The sequence below is a fragment of the Haliotis cracherodii genome, unplaced genomic scaffold, assembly GCF_022045235.1.
Source record: "Haliotis cracherodii isolate W230 unplaced genomic scaffold, xgHalCrac1.p SCAF_3, whole genome shotgun sequence".
Lineage (NCBI taxonomy): Eukaryota > Metazoa > Mollusca > Gastropoda > Lepetellida > Haliotidae > Haliotis > Haliotis cracherodii.
The window spans coordinates 71576145-71599088 of NW_027266286.1; the positions used below are offsets into that span (position 1 = coordinate 71576145).

At 39.0% G+C, this 22944-nt stretch overlaps 11 non-coding genes and 1 pseudogene across 11 annotated transcripts; all 12 read right to left on the reverse strand.

Annotated features, from left to right (window-relative positions):
• Window positions 1–255: 255 nt before the first annotated feature.
• Trnav-uac (transfer RNA valine (anticodon UAC)) lies at window positions 256–328 on the reverse strand. The gene has a single exon. It is a non-coding gene; the product is annotated as a tRNA-Val (tRNA).
• A 361-nt stretch (window positions 329–689) lies between these two features.
• On the reverse strand, window positions 690–762 carry Trnav-uac (transfer RNA valine (anticodon UAC)). The gene has a single exon. It is a non-coding gene; the product is annotated as a tRNA-Val (tRNA).
• Window positions 763–1123: 361 nt separating this feature from the next.
• Trnav-uac (transfer RNA valine (anticodon UAC)) lies at window positions 1124–1196 on the reverse strand. The gene has a single exon. It is a non-coding gene; the product is annotated as a tRNA-Val (tRNA).
• A 361-nt stretch (window positions 1197–1557) lies between these two features.
• Window positions 1558–1630, reverse strand: Trnav-uac (transfer RNA valine (anticodon UAC)). The gene has a single exon. It is a non-coding gene; the product is annotated as a tRNA-Val (tRNA).
• A 361-nt stretch (window positions 1631–1991) lies between these two features.
• Window positions 1992–2064, reverse strand: Trnav-uac (transfer RNA valine (anticodon UAC)). The gene has a single exon. It is a non-coding gene; the product is annotated as a tRNA-Val (tRNA).
• A 361-nt stretch (window positions 2065–2425) lies between these two features.
• On the reverse strand, window positions 2426–2498 carry Trnav-uac (transfer RNA valine (anticodon UAC)). Its single transcript has one exon. It is a non-coding gene; the product is annotated as a tRNA-Val (tRNA).
• A 361-nt stretch (window positions 2499–2859) lies between these two features.
• On the reverse strand, window positions 2860–2932 carry Trnav-uac (transfer RNA valine (anticodon UAC)). Its single transcript has one exon. It is a non-coding gene; the product is annotated as a tRNA-Val (tRNA).
• A 361-nt stretch (window positions 2933–3293) lies between these two features.
• Trnav-uac (transfer RNA valine (anticodon UAC)) lies at window positions 3294–3366 on the reverse strand. Its single transcript has one exon. It is a non-coding gene; the product is annotated as a tRNA-Val (tRNA).
• Window positions 3367–3727: 361 nt separating this feature from the next.
• Trnav-uac (transfer RNA valine (anticodon UAC)) lies at window positions 3728–3800 on the reverse strand. The gene has a single exon. It is a non-coding gene; the product is annotated as a tRNA-Val (tRNA).
• Window positions 3801–4161: 361 nt separating this feature from the next.
• Trnav-uac (transfer RNA valine (anticodon UAC)) lies at window positions 4162–4234 on the reverse strand. Its single transcript has one exon. It is a non-coding gene; the product is annotated as a tRNA-Val (tRNA).
• Window positions 4235–4834: 600 nt separating this feature from the next.
• Window positions 4835–4907, reverse strand: Trnav-uac (transfer RNA valine (anticodon UAC)). The gene has a single exon. It is a non-coding gene; the product is annotated as a tRNA-Val (tRNA).
• A 9509-nt stretch (window positions 4908–14416) lies between these two features.
• Window positions 14417–19825, reverse strand: LOC139473625 (uncharacterized; annotated as a pseudogene).
• Window positions 19826–22944: the final 3119 nt, after the last annotated feature.

The following is a 22944-nucleotide window of genomic DNA, read 5'->3' on the forward strand; positions in this document are numbered from 1 at the left end:
GTTTGTCGTCTTTCATCTTCCATCAACTAACAACTGACATTTTATTGCTATCAACTGAAAACAGCACACTCGGGTATGTTTTCTTTATGTCCAACAAAAGAAAGTGATTTGCAACTAAACTCGTTTGTATTGGGAAAGTGAATGCTTGATGGAGAACGACGAGAATATAAATGAATGTTACAGAAGAAATGTGAATGAAACGGAAGTCCTTTATTTGATCATTTGGTGGTGAAAAAGAAAAGTGCTTACAAAAAGAGGTTCTGGCGAGGTTCGAACTCGCGACCTTCTGCGTGTAAAGCAGACGTGATAACCACTACACCACAGAACCAGGACACGTTAACAAGGACACATTAACTTCATTTCAAAGCAATTTACCCATTTCATCTTTCTTCAAATAACCCTGTTTAAATGTGGTTTTCCAGTTTTAAGCAGATGTTTGTCGTCTTTCATCTTCCCTCAACTAACAACTGACATTTTATTGCTACCAACTGAAAACAGCACACTCGGGTATGTTTTCTTTATGTCCAACAAAAGAAAGTGATTTGCAACTAAACTCGTTTGTATTGGGAAAGTGAATGCTTGATGGAGAACGACGAGAATATAAATGAATGTTACAGAAGAAATGTGAATGAAACGGAAGTCCTTTATTTGATCATTTGGTGGTAAAGAAGAAAAGTGCTTACAAAAAGAGGTTCTGGCGAGGTTCGAACTCGCGACCTTCTGCGTGTAAAGCAGACGTGATAACAACTACACCACAGAACCAGGACACGTTAACAAGGACACATTAACTTCATTTCAAAGCAATTTACCCATTTCATCTTTCTTCAAATAACCCTGTTTAAATGTGGTTTTCCAGTTTTAAGCAGATGTTTGTCGTCTTTCATCTTCCCTCAACTAACAACTGACATTTTATTGCTATCAACTGAAAACAGCACACTCGGGTATGTTTTCTTTATGTCCAACAAAAGAAAGTGATTTGCAACTAAACTCGTTTGTATTGGGAAAGTGAATGCTTGATGGAGAACGACGAGAATATAAATGAATGTTACAGAAGAAATGTGAATGAAACGGAAGTCCTTTATTTAATCATTTGGTGTTGAAAAAGAAAAGTGCATGCAAAAAGAGGTTCTGGCGAGGTTCAGACTCGCGACCTTCTGCGTGTAAAGCAGACGTGATAACCACTACACCACAGAACCAGGACACGTTAACAAGGACACATTAACTTCATTTCAAAGCAATTTACCCATTTCATCTTTCTTCAAATAACCCTGTTTAAATGTGGTTTTCCAGTTTTAAGCAGATGTTTGTCGTCTTTCATCTTCCCTCAACTAACAACTGACATTTTATTGCTATCAACTGAAAACAGCACACTCGGGTATGTTTTCTTTATGTCCAACAAAAGAAAGTGATTTGCAACTAAACTCGTTTGTATTGGGAAAGTGAATGCTTGATGGAGAACGACGAGAATATAAATAAATGTTACAGAAGAAATGTGAATGAAACGGAAGTCCTTTATTTGATCATTTGGTGGTGAAAAAGAAAAGTGCATGCAAAAAGAGGTTCTGGCGAGGTTCGAACTCGCGACCTTCTGCGTGTAAAGCAGACGTGATAACAACTACACCACAGAACCAGGACACGTTAACAAGGACACATTAACTTCATTTCAAAGCAATTTACCCATTTCATCTTTCTTCAAATAACCCTGTTTAAATGTGGTTTTCCAGTTTTAAGCAGATGTTTGTCGTCTTTCATCTTCCCTCAACTAACAACTGACATTTTATTGCTATCAACTGAAAACAGCACACTCGGGTATGTTTTCTTTATGTCCAACAAAAGAAAGTGATTTGCAACTAAACTCGTTTGTATTGGGAAAGTGAATGCTTGGTGGAGAACGACGAGAATATAAATGAATGTTACAGAAGAAATGTGAATGAAACGGAAGTCCTTTATTTGATCATTTGGTGGTAAAGAAGAAAAGTGCTTACAAAAAGAGGTTCTGGCGAGGTTCGAACTCGCGACCTTCTGCGTGTAAAGCAGACGTGATAACAACTACACCACAGAACCAGGACACGTTAACAAGGACACATTAACTTCATTTCAAAGCAATTTACCCATTTCATCTTTCTTCAAATAACCCTGTTTAAATGTGGTTTTCCAGTTTTAAGCAGATGTTTGTCGTCTTTCATCTTCCCTCAACTAACAACTGACATTTTATTGCTATCAACTGAAAACAGCACACTCGGGTATGTTTTCTTTATGTCCAACAAAAGAAAGTGATTTGCAACTAAACTCGTTTGTATTGGGAAAGTGAATGCTTGATGGAGAACGACGAGAATATAAATAAATGTTACAGAAGAAATGTGAATGAAACGGAAGTCCTTTATTTGATCATTTGGTGGTGAAAAAGAAAAGTGCATGCAAAAAGAGGTTCTGGCGAGGTTCGAACTCGCGACCTTCTGCGTGTAAAGCAGACGTGATAACAACTACACCACAGAACCAGGACACGTTAACAAGGACACATTAACTTCATTTCAAAGCAATTTACCCATTTCATCTTTCTTCAAATAACCCTGTTTAAATGTGGTTTTCCAGTTTTAAGCAGATGTTTGTCGTCTTTCATCTTCCCTCAACTAACAACTGACATTTTATTGCTATCAACTGAAAACAGCACACTCGGGTATGTTTTCTTTATGTCCAACAAAAGAAAGTGATTTGCAACTAAACTCGTTTGTATTGGGAAAGTGAATGCTTGGTGGAGAACGACGAGAATATAAATGAATGTTACAGAAGAAATGTGAATGAAACGGAAGTCCTTTATTTGATCATTTGGTGGTGAAAAAGAAAAGTGCATGCAAAAAGAGGTTCTGGCGAGGTTCGAACTCGCGACCTTCTGCGTGTAAAGCAGACGTGATAACCACTACACCACAGAACCAGGACACGTTAACAAGGACACATTAACTTCATTTCAAAGCAATTTACCCATTTCATCTTTCTTCAAATAACCCTGTTTAAATGTGGTTTTCCAGTTTTAAGCAGATGTTTGTCGTCTTTCATCTTCCCTCAACTAACAACTGACATTTTATTGCTATCAACTGAAAACAGCACACTCGGGTATGTTTTCTTTATGTCCAACAAAAGAAAGTGATTTGCAACTAAACTCGTTTGTATTGGGAAAGTGAATGCTTGGTGGAGAACGACGAGAATATAAATGAATGTTACAGAAGAAATGTGAATGAAACGGAAGTCCTTTATTTGATCATTTGGTGGTAAAGAAGAAAAGTGCTTACAAAAAGAGGTTCTGGCGAGGTTCGAACTCGCGACCTTCTGCGTGTAAAGCAGACGTGATAACAACTACACCACAGAACCAGGACACGTTAACAAGGACACATTAACTTCATTTCAAAGCAATTTACCCATTTCATCTTTCTTCAAATAACCCTGTTTAAATGTGGTTTTCCAGTTTTAAGCAGATGTTTGTCGTCTTTCATCTTCCCTCAACTAACAACTGACATTTTATTGCTATCAACTGAAAACAGCACACTCGGGTATGTTTTCTTTATGTCCAACAAAAGAAAGTGATTTGCAACTAAACTCGTTTGTATTGGGAAAGTGAATGCTTGGTGGAGAACGACGAGAATATAAATGAATGTTACAGAAGAAATGTGAATGAAACGGAAGTCCTTTATTTGATCATTTGGTGGTAAAGAAGAAAAGTGCTTACAAAAAGAGGTTCTGGCGAGGTTCGAACTCGCGACCTTCTGCGTGTAAAGCAGACGTGATAACCACTACACCACAGAACCAGGACACGTTAACAAGGACACATTAACTTCATTTCAAAGCAATTTACCCATTTCATCTTTCTTCAAATAACCCTGTTTAAATGTGGTTTTCCAGTTTTAAGCAGATGTTTGTCGTCTTTCATCTTCCCTCAACTAACAACTGACATTTTATTGCTATCAACTGAAAACAGCACACTCGGGTATGTTTTCTTTATGTCCAACAAAAGAAAGTGATTTGCAACTAAACTCGTTTGTATTGGGAAAGTGAATGCTTGGTGGAGAACGACGAGAATATAAATGAATGTTACAGAAGAAATGTGAATGAAACGGAAGTCCTTTATTTGATCATTTGGTGGTAAAGAAGAAAAGTGCTTACAAATAGAGGTTCTGGCGAGGTTCGAACTCGCGACCTTCTGCGTGTAAAGCAGACGTGATAACCACTACACCACAGAACCAGGACACGTTAACAATGACACATTAAATTCATTTCAAAGCAATTTACCCATTTCATGTTTCTTCAAAAAAAACTGTGTAAATGTGGTTTTCCAGTTTTAAGCAGATGTTTGTCGTCTTTCATCTTCTCTCAACTAACAACTGACATTTTATTGCTATCAACTGAAAACAGCACACTCGGGTATGTTTTCTTGATGTCCAACAAAAGAAAGTGATTTGCAGCACCACTACACCACAGAACCAGCAAACGTTAACAAGGACACTAACTTCATTTCAAAGCATATTTGCCGATTTCATGTTTCTTCAAATAACCCTGTTTAAATGTGGTTTTCCAGTTTTAAGCAGATGTTTGTCGTCTTTCATCTTCCCTCAACTAACAACTGACATTTTATTGCTATGAACTGAAAACAGCACACTCGGGTAGGTTTTCTTTATGTCCAACAAAAGAATGTGATTTGCAACTAAACTCGTTTGTATTGGGAAAGTGAATGCTTGGTGGAGAACGACGAGGATATAAATGAATGTTACAGAAGAAATGTGAATGAAACGGAAGTCCTTTATTTGATCATTTGGTGGTAAAGAAGAAAAGTGCTTACAAAAAGAGGTTCTGGCGAGGTTCGAACTCGCGACCTTCTGGGGGTAAAGCAGACGTGATAACCACTACACCACAGAACCAGCACACGTTAACAAGCACACATTAACTTCATTTCAAAGCATATTTACCCATTTCATGTTTCTTCAAATAACCCTGTTTAAATGTGGTTTTCCAGTTTTAAGCAGATGTTTGTCATCTTTCATCTTCCCTCAACTATCAACTGACATTTTATTGCTATCAACTGAAAACAGCACACTCGGGTATGTTTTCTTTATGTCCAACAAAAGAAAGTGATTTGCAGCACCACTACACCACAGAACCAGCACACGTTAACAAGGACACTAACTTCATTTCAAAGCATCTTTGCCGATTTCATGTTTCTTCAAATAACCCTGTTTAAATGTGGTTTTCCAGTTTTAAGCAGATGTTTGTCGTCTTTTATCTTCGCCCAGGGGCGGTCGGGTAGCCCAGTGGTTAAAGCGTTTGCTCGTCACATCGAAGACCCAGGTTCGATTCCCGACATGGGTAGAATGTGTGGCAATGTGTACCAGGGTGAGGCACCTAATCGCCAGCACACAAAGTCAGCGATCTAACCCACTCAGCCACCGAGGCTTCCACAAAATGGAAGTCCGACAACTGGTAGTCTAGATCACGTACTTTGAGTAAGTGTAAATTGGCACGGCTCCCATGGCCGAAAGCTATGAATACACAATGCCATTTAGAAAGTGGTCAAATGTAACTTATGTTATATTTGGGATAACACATTCTTAGTAAAGTGCAGATTCTAGTACTTTTGGGGTTGAGTTACATTTGACCACTTTCTAAATTCCCCAGTGGCTTTGATTTGCTTCAGTTCGAATTTTGACATTGATTAACCTTGCATTTTTACAGTGCTCTCGCTGAAGATCTCGCATATTGAAGGAATAAGGGTTACATCCTAAGTATTTCATTAGCAGAAATAATTCGGATTCTCAAAATATGTTTATTAGCAAAGATTTCTTTGGAATATCGAAAGGGTTTTTTGCTTATATATAGACATACAGCCACAGGACATGGTTGTTTTGTCCAGACCAATTTCCTCACTTTGATTCCTATGATGTCATTACATCCTTGCAACTGCTTGCTTCCTGGGTCTAACACTATTGGGGGTTGCATTGCGCTTTGTGTTGTCTGTCAAGTAACACATGACAGTGTTTTCACTTAGCTGGAGTAACTGAACAAATCCTTGCACAGCATGTTTATTCTTGCCTCCGTGTTATCTGTAACATCACTAGACTAAGTGCTTTGGGACGATACGTTCAAGGGACGTAACTTGTCTTCATATACGATGCCGCAAGAGACGCATATTACACTGACGAACCTAATCTATTTGGGACTGACTGTTTACAAAGAGTGATCAGGCTTAACACAAAATATTTGAAAGTCGTTTAAGTCCAATTTATGGTTTATGTCATCCACTGCGAGCATACGTCGACACGAATGTGTCGCTCATACAAGACGCGTATCAGATTAGTTTCAGTGTTCTACACACTTTTACTTCTTGAAGTTACACAAAAGGTATGGAATGTGCTTATGTACCATGACAAACTCAGTTGTTTTAAATTATGCTTCTCGTGTTTGTATATACATAAAGAGTGCATAGTTTATTTCACGGTACGCGAAGCGTGAATAACGTAAGCAGCTTTTATTTGAAGATCAGCCTTTTACACTGCGAACAAGGATAAATTAATAGACCTGTTCTGACGCATTCAAACGAACAAATATTGAATATTGAACAAGATGTCGCCGTGAGTGTATCAACCCCGTCAGTTTTGCTGTGTAAATGAGCCTCTATGAATGTAATGGACCAGAACGAATAACCACAGAGACATATGTAGAGTATATCGGTTAGGGAGATGAACATACTTTTAATCTTTTACATTGGTTTATAAGTGTGTATACTTTGTATGTTATATTTGTTTTGTTTGTGTATGAGTAAAACCAGTAAATTCAACCTTAACAATGGTAAATCTAACCTAAGTGTAACTAATACTTTAGTCAGGTTTTAGTTCATTTCGGAAAATAGAATTAATATTAAAAAAACTGTCAAATAACTCATCTAATTCATTCAAGTATTTCTATTTTCCCTGTGAGTGAATTGTTGCATGTTTGAGTGTTTAATTGACTGATTTCATATATGAGAAGAAGAATAGTGTATATGTTAATGTACTTGAATGTGGTTTTAGCCCAAGCTGTTTTGATGTGTTCCATGCGTTTGTAATGAAAGTAGATATGTTGATTTGTAGTTACTGTAGAATTAATGTTGCATATTGTTTACACAGATTTTAGGTACGCTTGGTACATCTGGCTTGGCGGAGCTTACATATTGAACGTCGTATGAACCCTAGTGCATGTACCGGGTAGGAATAATGTTTTTTTGCATTCTCGTATTGATATGTGATACTGTGTATAACATCTATTTCATTTGACATGCGTACTGCATTAAGACGTCTATGTCTGTACCATATATATTTAATTTGAATGTATGAGTTAATCAAGGAGTTATCGACCCTTGTTGTATTGTCATATCTGTCATTTATATTTCACCTAATTATTGTAATGGACTGTTTTGAAGCCTCGCGTATATTGTATGACGCTGTGTTTATTGAATGATATATAGTTTCGGGGGGTGTAATCAGATACCGGGAATAACGTTCTCACCCCGCAACCAGTGTCTTGGATCTTTGTTTACTCCACACTAAATCGGTTACAGTATATCCATACTCAAAACAGGATTGATGCTGTGTATTCAGGAGCGAAATCATCCAGCACACCCATCATACTACATCATGAAAGCTCAGCTCATAAACTCCCGACATTAATATCATGAAGGTATTACACATATTGGACGAACGGATTTACGTCACTTTTCTAACCTAATCATCACAAAGTGTTACTGTTTCTCAACTACTAAGATATTTGGATTCTTTAAAACTGTTTCCTTTCATCTCAGTAAAAGCATTTGTAATGGGTTCTTTGTGACAAAGTGAATATATCATGTTATTTTCTGCCTCACAGACTTACATATTTGTTGGCATAAAGAAGACAGTGACTTGACGATTATATAGATTTTCCATGATTAATTATTCATAAATCGCACAATGCTTTCTACTTTCATTTTTCACATGAATCAATTTGTCTGGTTTCTTTTGTAGTGGATAAAACAGTATCGAGTATTGATCACCATCTCCAGATTTCAAAAATCCATACAACCATGCATTTAACAAAGTACTTTTTATACACAACAAATATGTTGTTACACATTGCTTATCTAATGCACAAGATACTGATTAAGTAAAATAAAAAAAGATTGCCAGGACGAAGCTATTTCAATCCTAATGTTTTACAGATGCAAACTGTGCGACACATAACTATGAACTACGTTGTAAGACACTTCATCCACATCCAGTCTGGAAACAGCCTGTTCTTCTCTGTTAACACTGACTTCTGGTTCTTAGTTCACACACCCCTACCTTGCTTGAATGCACCTTTTCTCTCAAAGACCGTATGTCTCTTTATAAGTTGTCTGATTCTTCAATCTGATTTACGATGGTTGATCCTGCGAAATCCCGACCAGTAGTTCACGGGTTCGATTCTACCTCACCTTCAACCAACAGCAATGAAACAATCGGGTTTGTCCTAAATTCGTGGATACTGTTCAGTTTTGGGTATGTAATCAAGGTTCCTTTGTGACGGAAAATCCAACGTAAACATCGCATGTTCCATAGATGCAGTGACCGATCTCATTGTCCACATTGTGATAAAAACAGTTCTATACAACAAAATCCTATACGCCATTGCTGTACCCTCCGTCCAGTCTGACTCAGGGGTGTAGAGAAGAACCTTTTCTACTTGCTTGTGGTCTCTGGGGAGCACAAACCTGCCTATTCGAGCTCTCCATGCTAAAGAGATAATTTTCTATTATTTTCCTCTCTGATTTTGAATCACACATACTGCTAAAGGGAGGTAATCAGTATTCGCCTCTCACGACCAGCATAGGTTGATGAGCAAATATATTCTTAGCAGGAATCCCCACGGGTATATAATTATTTGTAATTGTTTTCACTTCATCTGCTTTACTAATTAGATTATGGTTTTCCAACTGCCTATTACCCGATGTCAACCTTTGATCCATCACCCTATGGCTCATTGTTTTCCCAATACCCTCCTTCTTCAAATGGTCAGTAGTCAGACAGACAGGTTTATTTAGTATTATAGCCATATGGCCTAAAGTACAATTGATACTAACTCATATTATGATGTCACATGCATATACAGAAATTATATCTTCTTGAATCTGATAAAAAACAACATGCTTTATATAAGTAGCCACTGAAAAGATAACATGTTTATTTTGTGAGTTGATAATATTTATCATTAACATTTCAGATTTATAGTCATTATTCAAGAAGGGGATATTTGTAGATCTTAACTTGGAATACTTGTTACACTTAAATAAGACATGGAATTCATCTTCAACTTCACCTCTGTCACAATTGGTACAAACACTATTAACAGCATCAATATCTTTCGATTCACGACACATATTTACATTAAAACTATGTAATGAGATTCTAAATTTACAAAACGATCTTATTAATGACTTGTCTGGTAAGACAGATAAAAACATTTCCTGTTGAAGATGTGTCTTTAGTTTACTGTAATTGCTTAGATAGTGCGAAGATGAAACAGTTTCGTTCCAGTTTTGTGCAAATATATCTTTCACTCGCTGCTTAAATATTCCCATAAATACTTAAATGTTTCCAATATCCTGTGCAATCCACACAAAAGAAAAACCACATGTAAATAATAAATTTCTTACTTCAGATACCCAGTTTTGTTTACCTTTATCATTCGACTGCTGTAACAATTTATAACATTGAAGAGGATATCTACATTCTTCCATTCTAAGTAACTTTATCCAGTATTTAACTACTCTTACTTGGCTATGCACAAACATATTGCAGCGTCCAGTTTCACCAACAATTGCTTTATTTGAGGCATATTTACCAATACCCCAAAACGTTTGAAGTATGAGGTATGTACTTTTTCGATGGCAGCATAATATTTTGTTCCCCATATTTCCGAACCATATAGTAATATTGGTGCAATTTTACAATAACAAAAATTGCATGCTGTTGAAAATGATATATACTTATTTTGTTTAAACAATTTATACACAGGCATACATGCTTTTGAAGCTTGAATAGCAAGTTGTTTACATGCTACTGACCACAATAATTTAGAAGAAAACATGATACGCAAATATTCATAGTAAGTTTCAACCTTGACCGAGGTATTTCCATAAGTCCACTTTTCCCTTTTGGCAACAATACCACCATTTCTAAAGACTATTATGTTTGTTTTATTTAAATTTATCCCAAGTCCCCATTTCAAACAAAATGATTGCAATACATTTAATTGTCTTTGCCGAGTTTTAGCTTGGAAATGGCTTCTTCTATCTCGTATGCAGTGATTTCGTCTGATAGATCATTAGTAAAATATATACTACAATTTTCGCAAGAATGGTTATCAAGGAATTGGAAAACCGAATGATCAAATTCAGAATTATCTTCTGTAGTTGCAGGGTTCAATAAGTTTTTAAAATAGGATGCCCAAACGTCAGGTTATATTGTATTACTAGAGTTCTTGTTTTGTAGGGCACGTTAAGTGTATCCCAGAATCTCTGGCAGTCATTATCCTTTGACAGCTGCATTTGTCTCATCACTCATTTTCATATTATAGCTTTTCTTCTTTCTTCCTCAGCACATTTTAAAATCCGCCTTTGCATCAATGTATTTTTGCAAATTTAGCGCACAGTTATATTTTGTTATCTTGTTCAGTAGTCTATATTTCTCTGATTTGAATTGAACACAGTCTTCATCAAACCAAGGAGGTTGTGATCTTCTAGTTTGCTTAGATGCTGTATCATAAGCTCCTCCATTTTGAGCACTGTGGATCATAATTTCAGATAGTTTGTCAATGGCTTTGTTAATGTTATCATCTAATATCACCGAGAATAGTTCATACATAATCTGACTTGTAGTATTCTGAAGACAGTGTAAATATGACCCAAAGTTTTCAACTGGTAGAATGTATCTAGGAACAGTATCCACCATACCATCTGTGGTTTCTGGTGATTCTATTACTTGTTTGTATATTTCATTTTTTTATTGTACATTTGACGGGCATATAATCTGAATCTGTACGCTGGATAACTGACATATCAATGGCATTTGGGAAAAGATCACTGGAAACTAGGAAATAATCTACAGTACTGCATCCTGTATGTGACGCAAAAGTGAAGTTACTCGGGATAACCAATGGGGCTCTGCCATTTGCAATATGTATGCCGATTAATTTACACAAGTCCAGTAAAGCTCTACCATACTTATTTGTTTTATAGTCACGAACACTTCTTGTAACTGAAAAATGATTTCTAACATAATGTGGATAAATTGGTAAATACACTCTTCAAAAAAGAAACACATAGTTAAAAAAATAAGGATATTTATTAAGCGGATGTAAAAGTATCTACACAGAATATATACGTAAACACAATCAAATAAAATTTGACACAGTGATTGGTAAAAGCATTGTCGTCATTGTCAGCATTAATTCAGTTCAGTCATTGGTCAGTACCTGGTCACACAACCCCTTGCAGCCGTCACTGCTCGACACCTCCTTGGCACAGATTGCACAAGTCGTCGGATTCTTTCTTTGGGAATTCTTCGCCATTCCTGCTGTAAGGCGTTTGCGAGTTGTGCCAGTGTGTGGGGACGCTGGTTACGTTGACGGACGCGTCGATCAAGTTCGTCCCACAAATGTTCAATCGGGTTGAGATCAGGCGATTTGGACGGCCATGGGAGGACATTGATATTCTCATTAACAAGGAAATTAACTGTTGCACGTGCTGTGTGGGGCCGAGCGTTGTCATGTTGGAACAGCTCCCTCTGGTGTCCAAAGTTGGGAGGAGGTGAGGACGCAGAATTTGGTCTATGTATCGGTTTTGCTGTAAGATTGCCCTGGACAACCACTGTGATCTACCCGTGTACGATATGGCTCCCCACACCATGACACTCCCTCCACCAAATCGGACCGCCTTTCGAACGCAGTTCGGTGCCAAACGTTCATGTCGACGTCGGTATACACATTGTCTTCCATCCCGTCGTTGAAAAAGAAAACGTGACTCTTCGCTGAACCAAACGCGTCGCCAGTTCCTGAGATCCGATGCCTGTACTCTGTTGCACCACCGGACACGTCGTTGACGATGTAGACGTAGCAAGACAGGTCCAACTTTTGGTCGTCTCGCTCGAATTCCCACTTCCCTCAGACGATTTCTGATGGTTTGGTCGGAGATTCTTCGCATGCCAGGCACTTGTCCTGCAGTGTCCGTTCCTGTAGCAAATCGATTCCGAAGGCGATGCACTGATCCTGAGCAGGGGTGGTCACTCTTGGTCTTCCACTTCTTGGATGATCTTGAGTCGGATTAGTGCGGGTATATCGATCCCATAGTCGAGATATGGTGCTTTGGTGAAGGTTGAAGTGTCTTGCAGCGGCAGACTGGGACTCCCCTGCTTCCAAACGTCCAAAGGCGATATTTCGGTCAGCTGCAGGTCTTATATAGTCAGTGTCTCTACTCTTGTTTCCAACACTTTGCACGTGGATTGTGCTGAAAACTTTTTCTGAACGCAATTTTCGTGCATCCTTTGCATTTTTGCTGATAAGCGTTTACAAAAAACATTTGGAGATGTGTTTGCGCGCAATGCACAACAAACATGACATGATTAACGGGAATCAAACATAAGAATTGTCTTTATGACGATTGCTGGGGCAAAATATCTAATTGGAATTCTCAAAACACCTATGCGTTTCCTTTTTTGAAGAGTGTACTTCACATCATCATCAAGGATAAAATCCCGGTCGCACCCCATTCTTGCATTAAAATCACCACATAAGATGAATTTACAGGACTCATCATAATCATATTTGATATGTACTAACTGATTTTCCAATCTATCTTTACCCTTTTCTTCACCCTTATTGTAGAGCGGAGATGATTCAGGATGAATATAGACAAAAGCAATGAAAACGTGTATTGGACTTTCAGCATTCACAATCCTGAAAAAGATAACATTATCCCAATGTGAATAAACTCTCTCGAAGTATCCTGCCAAACAATATTTTATGCAAACTGCAATTCCACCAGATAAGCTTCCACGGTCAGAGAGACGTTTTGCATCACAAACATAATAATCATAGTTACTGAATACGTTCGTTAATACATCACTAGCATCTGTACACATTGTTTCAACAAAACAGAATATATCAAGATCCAGGCAGAATGAAATAAAGTCACCAAATTCGTTCTTGGATTTTAGTCCTTGGATGTTCCAGGAACATATATTCAATATGTTAAGTGTAGAATCAGTGTTATTTTCATGACCACCATCCTATTTGCCATTACTACAAGCTGATGGAGACGTTGTTGATGATGACCCAGCAGCAGGTCAGACGGCGATGATGTCTCAGTAGGATTGGGTGATGATCTTGTCCAGTTCCTAAGCTGTCCAAGTTGTCTGATTTATGTGTCGTCGTCTCCCAGAACAAAAACTGAACCATCAACTACCAGTTTATCGTAGCTCAAATAGGCAACTTTGTTCTCTTGTCTGGCTCTCATCATAAAGGGAAACAACTTTGATCGAACTCCTCTCACTCCCTGGGTGTAGTCTTCTGAAACCCTGTACTCTTTATTTCCCTTTAGAAACTTCCTAGCAGCTTCCACCACAGCTGCTCTGTCCTTGTAGAAAGAGAACTTGGCAATTATCGGTCTACTTCCAGATTTTGAGTGCAGCCGATGTGCTCTTTCTATGCTGATGGATTGAAGTCGATGTTTAGGGTAACGTCCATAAAATCTTTGACACATGACTCACACTCTTCCCATGTTTCACCCTTCTTTTCTTGCAGAGCATGAAAGATTTAATTTGATCTTCGAGACTGTGCTTCAATGCTGTCATTTCTGGATTCCAGGGCATCAAGTTTCTGTTTCAAACTTGTGTTTTCCTCTTGAAAGCCACGAAGTTTGTTTTCATAGTCCTTTGTGAATAGGTCTATCTTGTCATTAAGGGACATAATCTGTGTTTGTATTGCTTTGGGTGTTATAGCAAGATCTTCAAGTGTCGATTGGCTATGTGACGTGTCAGTAGTCAAACATTGGCCAGAGACATTTTGTGCAGATAATCTAGTCTGTACTCTTTCTGAAAAGGGGATATTTTGGGTGGTCCTGGGTTGGATTCAACATCTCCCGCTATCAATAAAAGTGACAATGAAAACAGAGTGAGTCTCAGAACCAACCTTATGCCACTTGGTAGCTGTATACCGGGGTGACTTTCATGTGAGTGTTTTCTTCTCGGACAAAAACATGTGTGTTATGCTGAATATGCTGTGAATATGCTGTGTCAACATCATTCAAATGTCACCAATGTATTGATCATCGTCATATCTGTTTGGATCATCATCTTCAAACATCGTCTTGATATGTCTCTCCACCTTAATATTGTTCATAATCTAAATATTGCTCATCGTCTTGATACGGCCCATCATCCTGATACGGCTCATTGTCTTGATACGGCCCATCATCTTGATATGGCCCAGCATCTTGATATTGCTCAGCATCTTGATACGGCCCATCGTCTTGATACGGCTCATCGTCTTGATACGGCTCATCATCTTGACACGGCCCATCGTATTGATACGGCTCATCGTCTTGATACGGCTCATCATCTTGATACGGCCCATCGTCTTGATGCGGCTCGTCGTCTTGATACGGCTGATCATCTTGACACGGCCCATCGTATTGATACAGCTCATCGTCTTGATACGGCTCATCATCTTGATACGGCCCATCGTCTTGATACGGCTCATCGTCTTGATACGGCTCATCATCTTGATACGGCCCATCGTCTTGATACGGCTCATCGTCTTGATACGGCTCATCATCTGGATACGGCCCATCGTCTTGATACGGCTCATCGTCTTGATACGGATGATCATCTTGATACGGCCCATCGTCTTGATACGGCTCATCGTCTTGATACGGCTCATCATCTGGATACGGCCCATCGTCTTGATACGGCTCATCATCTTGATACGGCTGATCATCTTGACACGGCTCTACGTCTTGGTACGGCTCATCATCTTGATACGGCTCTTCGTCTTGATACGGCTCATCGTCTTGATACAGCTCATCGTCTTGATATGGTTCATCGTCTGGATATGGTTCATCGTCTTGATATGGTTCATCATCTTCAAAAGCCCCGTCATCTTGAAATGGCTCATCATTTTCAAATGGCCCAAAGTCTTGATATGGGTCATACTCTATCTGTGAATCATAGTCTCTGTATGGATCATCATCTACCTGACAGAGTGGTTCATCATCTTCGTATGGATCTTCACCATCTTCCCATGGACTAACACCTACCCATTCCCTCTGATGTTTCAAATGTGCATGAACATCAATATTGCATGTGGAACATCCAAAAAACAGATTTTCCTATTCCCCCAACGCTTTGTCCCCGCCCATATATACGTGTAGGCGTCAGGTTCCTACGTGATATGTTCACTTCTTCTGTATAGAACACTTCAACAGTTAATTTATTACGTGTCTGGGACCGATATGTCTGCTTCCCACTCCTTATTAAAAATTTATTTTTGTATGCATCAAGTTTGATCAGGTTTTCTTCGCAGAAACGGTCTGCCTCTGAATCAGTTTTGGTCAGAACTAGGGTCACATAATGCAAACGTTTACCCCTAGGCATGCAATAAAAATCAGCAAAATACAGATTTGCCGAATCATCAAAGACTTCACTCAGGGGTACTGTCACTATGGTGTCCCCAAATGGAGATATGGTCGGCAAGCCACCCTTAAATAAAGTAACACCAAAGAAAAGTCCACGAAGCTTTCCATTGATTGGACAATGTGGATCCCCTCCCATATCTTTGGTTAGTCTTTACATTTTCCCATTATTATTCTCTAGAATGTGGCGAAAGTAGCCAATTGGTTTATTGCGGTATAGAAGGGAGACGACCTCAGCGACGCTTCCGGTGCTGTGTCTCTCAGCTTTAGCCAGTAGCCTTTCAAGGTATTCTACAACAGAAATGCAGCAATTGGCATTGGGCCTCTTTAGCAAATGAACAAAGATAATTATCATACTAAATCATACTAACTGGAAGAGGTGGGGGTGGGGTGTAATATTCTGTCAAACATAGGCAAATTACTATGCCTTTGGTTTTACAAAACAATGAGTCAGGTTTAGACAACATTCTGGATATCAGATAAAGATTATGTACCTTAGTATCTCGCACTCGATATGAACAGGTGTACATGTAAAGTGCATATATGTCAGGAAATATTGATACATAAAACATTTTTACCTCATGTATTGGTCAGATCAGTCTGTCGGTACAACACAGATATCTGCGTTCGTCAAACCTTTTGATTGGTTGTCTACGTCACGGCGAATATCGTGTCACAGTATTCATGTTTTTACAATATCACAAACGTAGAAACCTTCCGCCTTTCCAACAACAAATCAACAAAATTGTCAAATGTTTCTTTAACATGTTTTGTCCTTTAGTCGGGAGCTTTTCTTTATAACATTGTTTTGTTTCTTTACATGCGACTACATTGTCGTTGGTCACATGTCCGAGGAACAGACAGGGTTTAACTTTTATAGGTTTTTCACGAACCTGTTATCTTGGAGTGGCTAAGAACACCTTGGGAAACCCATCGGAATTCCATAGCGTGAATAAATACAGCATCATGTTTGTCATCACAAATCCAAAACATTAGATCTTTGAGTTCATTTCTATTCTAACCTGTTCCAGTGAACAAATGGACACCAACAAAGAGGAGCTGTGTTGCTCAGACTGCCACCTGCGGTGAACAGCATTATGTAGAGACTAAAGTACATATTTCAGCACATATTTGACATATTTCACCATTGACTGATTCGCATGATTTCATTTAATGGTAAAGGCTTCGTCGCTTTTATATGTTGGTAGTACTAGTAGTAGTAGTAGTAGTAGTAGTAGTAGTGGTAGTGGTAGTAGTTGTAGTAGTAGTAGTAGTAGTAGTAGTAGTAGTAGTAGTAGTAGTAGTAGATTAACATAAAAAATGCAGCAATGAGGATACAGTCAGGCTGGTTAGGTTCATCAACAGCTCATGGTACTTGGGATGCAAGCGTGACATTTCGAAAGCGGAGTCTGCATATTTGCCATGTTTTTCCTCAATCTTGTCAATCACAGAAAAGGGTCAAAAGTGACAAAAAATTCCCTAATTTAAATGATTTCATTGGATTTATCAAATAGGACAAGTTCAGGTTTGTTGGCCTGGATACGTCAGGGCTGTATACGGACCTATTCCAAAGTATTTTGTATTTATCATTTTCCATGATACCCTCTACATATTCCGGGTCGTACCATGGATGGACCTCTCTGTCAAAACCAAAAGGATGGCGAAAACGGCAATAAAATGATCGAGCCACTCCATCACGTCCCTTAAAATACTGTGTTTGTGCCAAAGCTCGGCATCCACTGACAATGTTTTGGACAGTCTCATTGAATTCATTGCATATTCTACATTTTATATTTACATTTTAATGCCAAATTACACGTTGACGGTTTCGAGTGGAAGTGACTGGTCCTGAGGAGCAAACAGAAAGCCTTCTGTGTCACTTTTCAGGCCAGCCGACTTCATCCAAGCGAAGGACACTCAGAGTTGCTGATCTTCTCAACACACTTAAACATAGTCTGGGCCGATCTGATACAGCACTTCGCTTGGTTGACACTCATTTCTGTACCGTCCAGGAGTACAGAACCATCAACAAAATCAGCACTGACATTGAGATTTTGTTCCACATCCTTTAAGAAAACTGTGGAATGCCTTGTCTTGACATGCTTCACAAGAGGATCATCAATAGATGTGTGCAAAAGTGCACAAAACAATTCTAGCATGAAGAGCCCCAACGTTAATCAAACCACGCCCTCCCATTATGATTGGTAAATATAAGCGATTGAGGGAAGAGCTAGGGTGGTGAGGTCTATTGTCTTTTATTATTATCTGGAAAAAATTATCTGTGTTTAGTCTCAAGGACAAGAGAAGATTTCAAAATGTGTAAGGCAAACTCCGTGTCACCCTCGTGCAGGTGGATGAAGACTTAAGGGGCTCTCACACTTTGCCGAGTTGCGTCCGAGTATGGACCCGAGCTGACTCGGGGATACTCGTATGGAGCTCGTAGGGAAGTCGTACTAAACTCGGGGTAACTCGGGATACCTCGTACTGATCTACGAGAATTTTGGAACTGCTGAAAACAGTCGGGTCGCCAGCCAACTCCTAAGAAACTCCTAACAAACTCGTAACACACACGTCCTACTCGCAGTACCCTCGTGTTGACCTCGTGGTGCTCGTACAGAACTCGTATGAGGATCGTCTTCAAAATTTATTGCCTAGTTGACCGAGTCTAATACGAGCTATACGAGTGTAATTCCCGCCGAATTATTTATACCCCCATCACAACAAACTAGTTCTCAATAGGTTCGTGAAATTTTGTCGAACGGGCTCCAGCTGTGTAAGAACGTAGTGGACGTAGTAGCAACTATTGGCAGTCTTTTTACGAACTTCATGGACGGGCTCGGACGGGGAGGGTGCTCTAGAACTTTGAGTCTGCTAAAAAATTTATCCCGTCCATCCCGTTCTGCAATTAGTCGGATTGACAACGTGCTTAAAAAGAGAAAGACGTATTACGAACGGAATTGCCGTACTTCGAACGTACTAGGGACGTGTTAAGACGTGGTGCAGTCTGACATAATTTTCAGAACGTGTGCACACCGACCGGGACGACTTCTCTTTGGAGACATGATGTGTACAGCTCGGAGCCCTGAACTTGAATGAAGACTGACTACAACGCGCTCGGTATCCATAGGAGTCGGGCCAGGACGCGAATACACACGCACTTGGGACGAGATGAGGATGTACTGCGAACGAGTTGGTCGGGTTAAGAATTAGTTAGAACTGGCTTTGACGTATTGTGAACGGGGTAGAATGAGGTTGAACTGGTTAAGAACGGGTTGAGAACGGCTACGGACGCGCTCGAACTGCTTCGAAACGTTGTCGGGATGAGGTGAACGGTATCTTTTACTCGATCTGAACTGGATACAAACGGACTGCAGACTGGCTAAGAACGAGATGGACGTATTGAGGACTGCTTATGAACCAACTATCATAGTATTTTACGCCAAACTATGCGTTCTACCGTGAACACAGCCCGTTCTAGTATTTTGTTTAGAACGGGGTAGAACGGGATAGAACTACTTTGATGTGATGGTAGCATTAGCAGCTCGTAGCCACCTCGTACCAAAGTCGTACCAAACTCGTACCAAAGTTGTACAGCTCGTATCGAGATCGTTGTGCTCGTATGCAACTCTATTAATTAATAGACTCCTATTGGACTCATGTGGTCCTCGTTACACACTCGTAGCGTACTCGTATGATACTCGTATATATGTAGTCTCTTCCCGAGTCCTAACCGAGTTAGGCTCGGGAGAGCTCGGCAACCACCTCGGCAAAGTGTGAGAGCTGCTTAAGTACGAGCGTTAGGCGTTATGAAATTCATTGCCCCCCTGAATGTTCCGGGTTAGAATTGGTCTTCAGAAATTGCCTACTTGTGGTAAGAGACGGGCTAATGGATCGGGTGATCATGTTTGACGACTACGTTTCAGCGTACACTGACGACGTGGATCGCTGCTCACAATATCACTTGATTATCAGACTCGATAATGTTTGGGCTGCGGCCATACACAACACAACACAAAACAACACAACACAACACACGCACACACACACACACACACAAACACAAACACTTCATATCTTACCTTTGTTCGTCCCTCCTTCAGCCATTACGAAGTCTCAAGCTACTACTTTTTCTAGTTCTTCTTCATACAGTGACTGGGGTCGTAATGTTTGTTATGCGTGTACGTTGGCACTATTATCCCAATAAACCCGTGTACAAACATTATATTGTGCCATCAAGTTGTTAATTGATCAAGATAACCTGGACATGTACGTGAATCCTAAAACTGTTACTTTCTCTTTCGATTTTGAATTCTAAGTATGACGTAAGATACCTTTCCTGGAATATTAGAGGTTATGCTTACCTGAACGCATTTAAAGTCGGGAAATGGCACCCTGGTGTATTTGTCTACAATATTACATCTATTCATTCCTCTACACCTTTTTCATTCAGTGTAAGGATCAGAACAAGTACCGATGCTTTCAGTGAAAGCCTTAAGAGGATTGAGTGTTACAGGGCGTGGCCGATTGTATGTACCTTCAGCGTAGTTCGGTGCTCATGCTATCAACCACTGTTTCTACTAGGGAAGGTAGATACATGTACATCTTATACACCACTTTCATGTGATTTACGATGGTCACATTTAATGCATTTTTCATAATCGTTTCCTGTTGAAGTATGAAGAAAATATTTGTCATTCATTCTTATTAAGTTGCCAAACGTCTATGTATATCAGTTGATTTATAAAACTAACGTCACGTTATTCCCCCATTTATTAATTATTATTTATTAGTTCATAAACTGCCATATTATGCCTAGGTATGATTGCCCTTCGATAAACAGAATGATAATGATGTAAGAGTTAGCTCCCTTCGTTGATTTATGTTTGAATAACTATCATATTCAGATTAACATTCAGTTTGATGTATTCGCAGTAATAACCTACGTGCTTAGGTAACTTCATGGTTAACCATTGGCTCCTTAACCCAAGTGAGTGAGTGAGTGGGTGGGTTTAACCCCGCTTTTAACAGTATTCCAGTTATATTACGGCGTGTCAGCTTAATGTGGGAGGAAAGCCCGAAGTGATGCAGGTCTCAACATTTTCCACTCTGGTGAAACCCACAAGCTCGGCTCGGTCTTGACATGCTTCACAAGAGGATCATCAGACAAATAAATGTGTGCAAAATTGCACAAAACAATTCTATCATGAAGAGCCTCCACGTTAATTAAACCACGTCCTCCCATTATGATTGGTAGATATAAGCAATTGGGGGAAGAGCGAGGGTTTTAATTATATATCTTAATGCTCAAGATAGCATGTTCACGACTTTTATGGGACATTTACTTCACACGTACTCACCATTATCACAATATCATCCAATCACATGGGAGAACCTTACTTCTCCCATAACAGGGCTTGATCTTCAATCGCCAGCCGTGGTGTATTCGCAATGGTTTATTTTTATCACCCAATCTGATTGGCTGGCTGTGAGTGGAGAGTTGTGTCATCGCGTTTTGATTGGCTGGCTAAAAATAATTGACGGCACTAGTTTCGGATCGGGGATACCCGAGGTCGTCTAGTACAGGGAAATCCCCAGCTGGCAAAACATTACCGTGGTGACGATGTTTTCATCTCCGAAGGTTGGTGACCGAGAGACAATTTGTGGGGGAAGAAGGGGTGTGAAATGTGGAGATATATCAGAGAATTTCGGCTTCCCAATGTACCAGATTCAGTTGCAGAATGAGAAGACGGTAACCGAAGCGAGATACAGCATCGATATTACGGGACCAGGTGAGCCACTCCTGTACATTCTTTACTGGGCGTTTTCAAGGCTAATATCAAAGCTAATGAAACAGTAAATTAATTCATGTAAAATACCGATGAAAAAGTGAAACAAACCATATTGTTTAAAAAAATAAATATCATGCAACCACATAAGAAATGTCACGTTATAACGAAGTGTTGATCTAGAGCCGATCGATCAATAACATATTTCATAGTTATATTAAAATAATCGAGACTTAAATTTCATATTTTAAGAAAATAAACACTCAAATAATTTGGATCTAAAGCAATGCTCAATTTTAATGCAGGAAACGCTCAAACTTTGCCGGACGGACCGTACATCTCACAACAAAGATGTTTTGCAACCACAGCAGTTGTTTCCCCTTTCAACAGGAGGAGTGAGTGAGTGAGTATGGTTTTACGCCGCTTTTAGCAATGTTCCAGCAATATCACGGCTGGGGACACCAGAAATGGGCTTCACACATTGTACCCACGTCAGGAATCGAACCCGGGTCTTCGGCGTGACGAGCGAACGCTTTAACCACTAGGCTACCCGACCGCCCCCTCCAACAGGTGGAGTTTATCCAGATCAATATAATTAATGTATTTTGGCCAATAATTATTTGGTGTTTTTTAAACATGAATACTTCAATTATTTGAACATACTCTCTCAGGACAATTAAGAAACTCATTATTAAAAAAACAACATTACCACGTTTAAACTTGAATGTATTAAGTCATACTAAAATCTATGTAAACTCAAGAAAGTAATATATGTATTTATATTTTTTCTTAACTATTTGGATATCTTATAGGGAGCAGACAAAATGATGAAGATAAAGATGGTGGGCACCAATCAACCTTATAAGGTATTTTTTTCAAAAACAATTTTTTTTTTCAACAACTCTTACATGTATGCATCTTAAAATATATTTAGTATTTTAGATAGGATGAAATAGTCTCAAAAGTAATTTCATATTATTATTTTTAGGTAGAAACTCAATATCAGAGTTAATTACTTTCAGAATAAACAGACAATACAGAGTATTAAAGACATGTAGAATTATGTTTGTCTTAAGTATATTGTTTAAACCAAAGATTATTTTCAATGTTTACTGAAAAAACACTTCTGTAATAATGCAATTGTTATATTATCATAGCAGATAAAGAGCCCCAATATGCATAGCTAACTTAATTTTGATGATAATTATTTAGCATTTCTTGGGATGATACACTGGAAATATGACAAATAAGAAATGTATTTTTTATGTATTATTCTCCCATTACAAAGTTTACAGCGGTTTATTTTTTTCACATAATGTAATTGGCTGCCTGAGAGTGGAAAGCTGTGTTGCTATTTTAATCAGAGATCTTAAATTATTCTAATGTGTAATGTGTAAATTTTCAGAACATGGTAAGTAAAGAAAATCTCAAATTTAT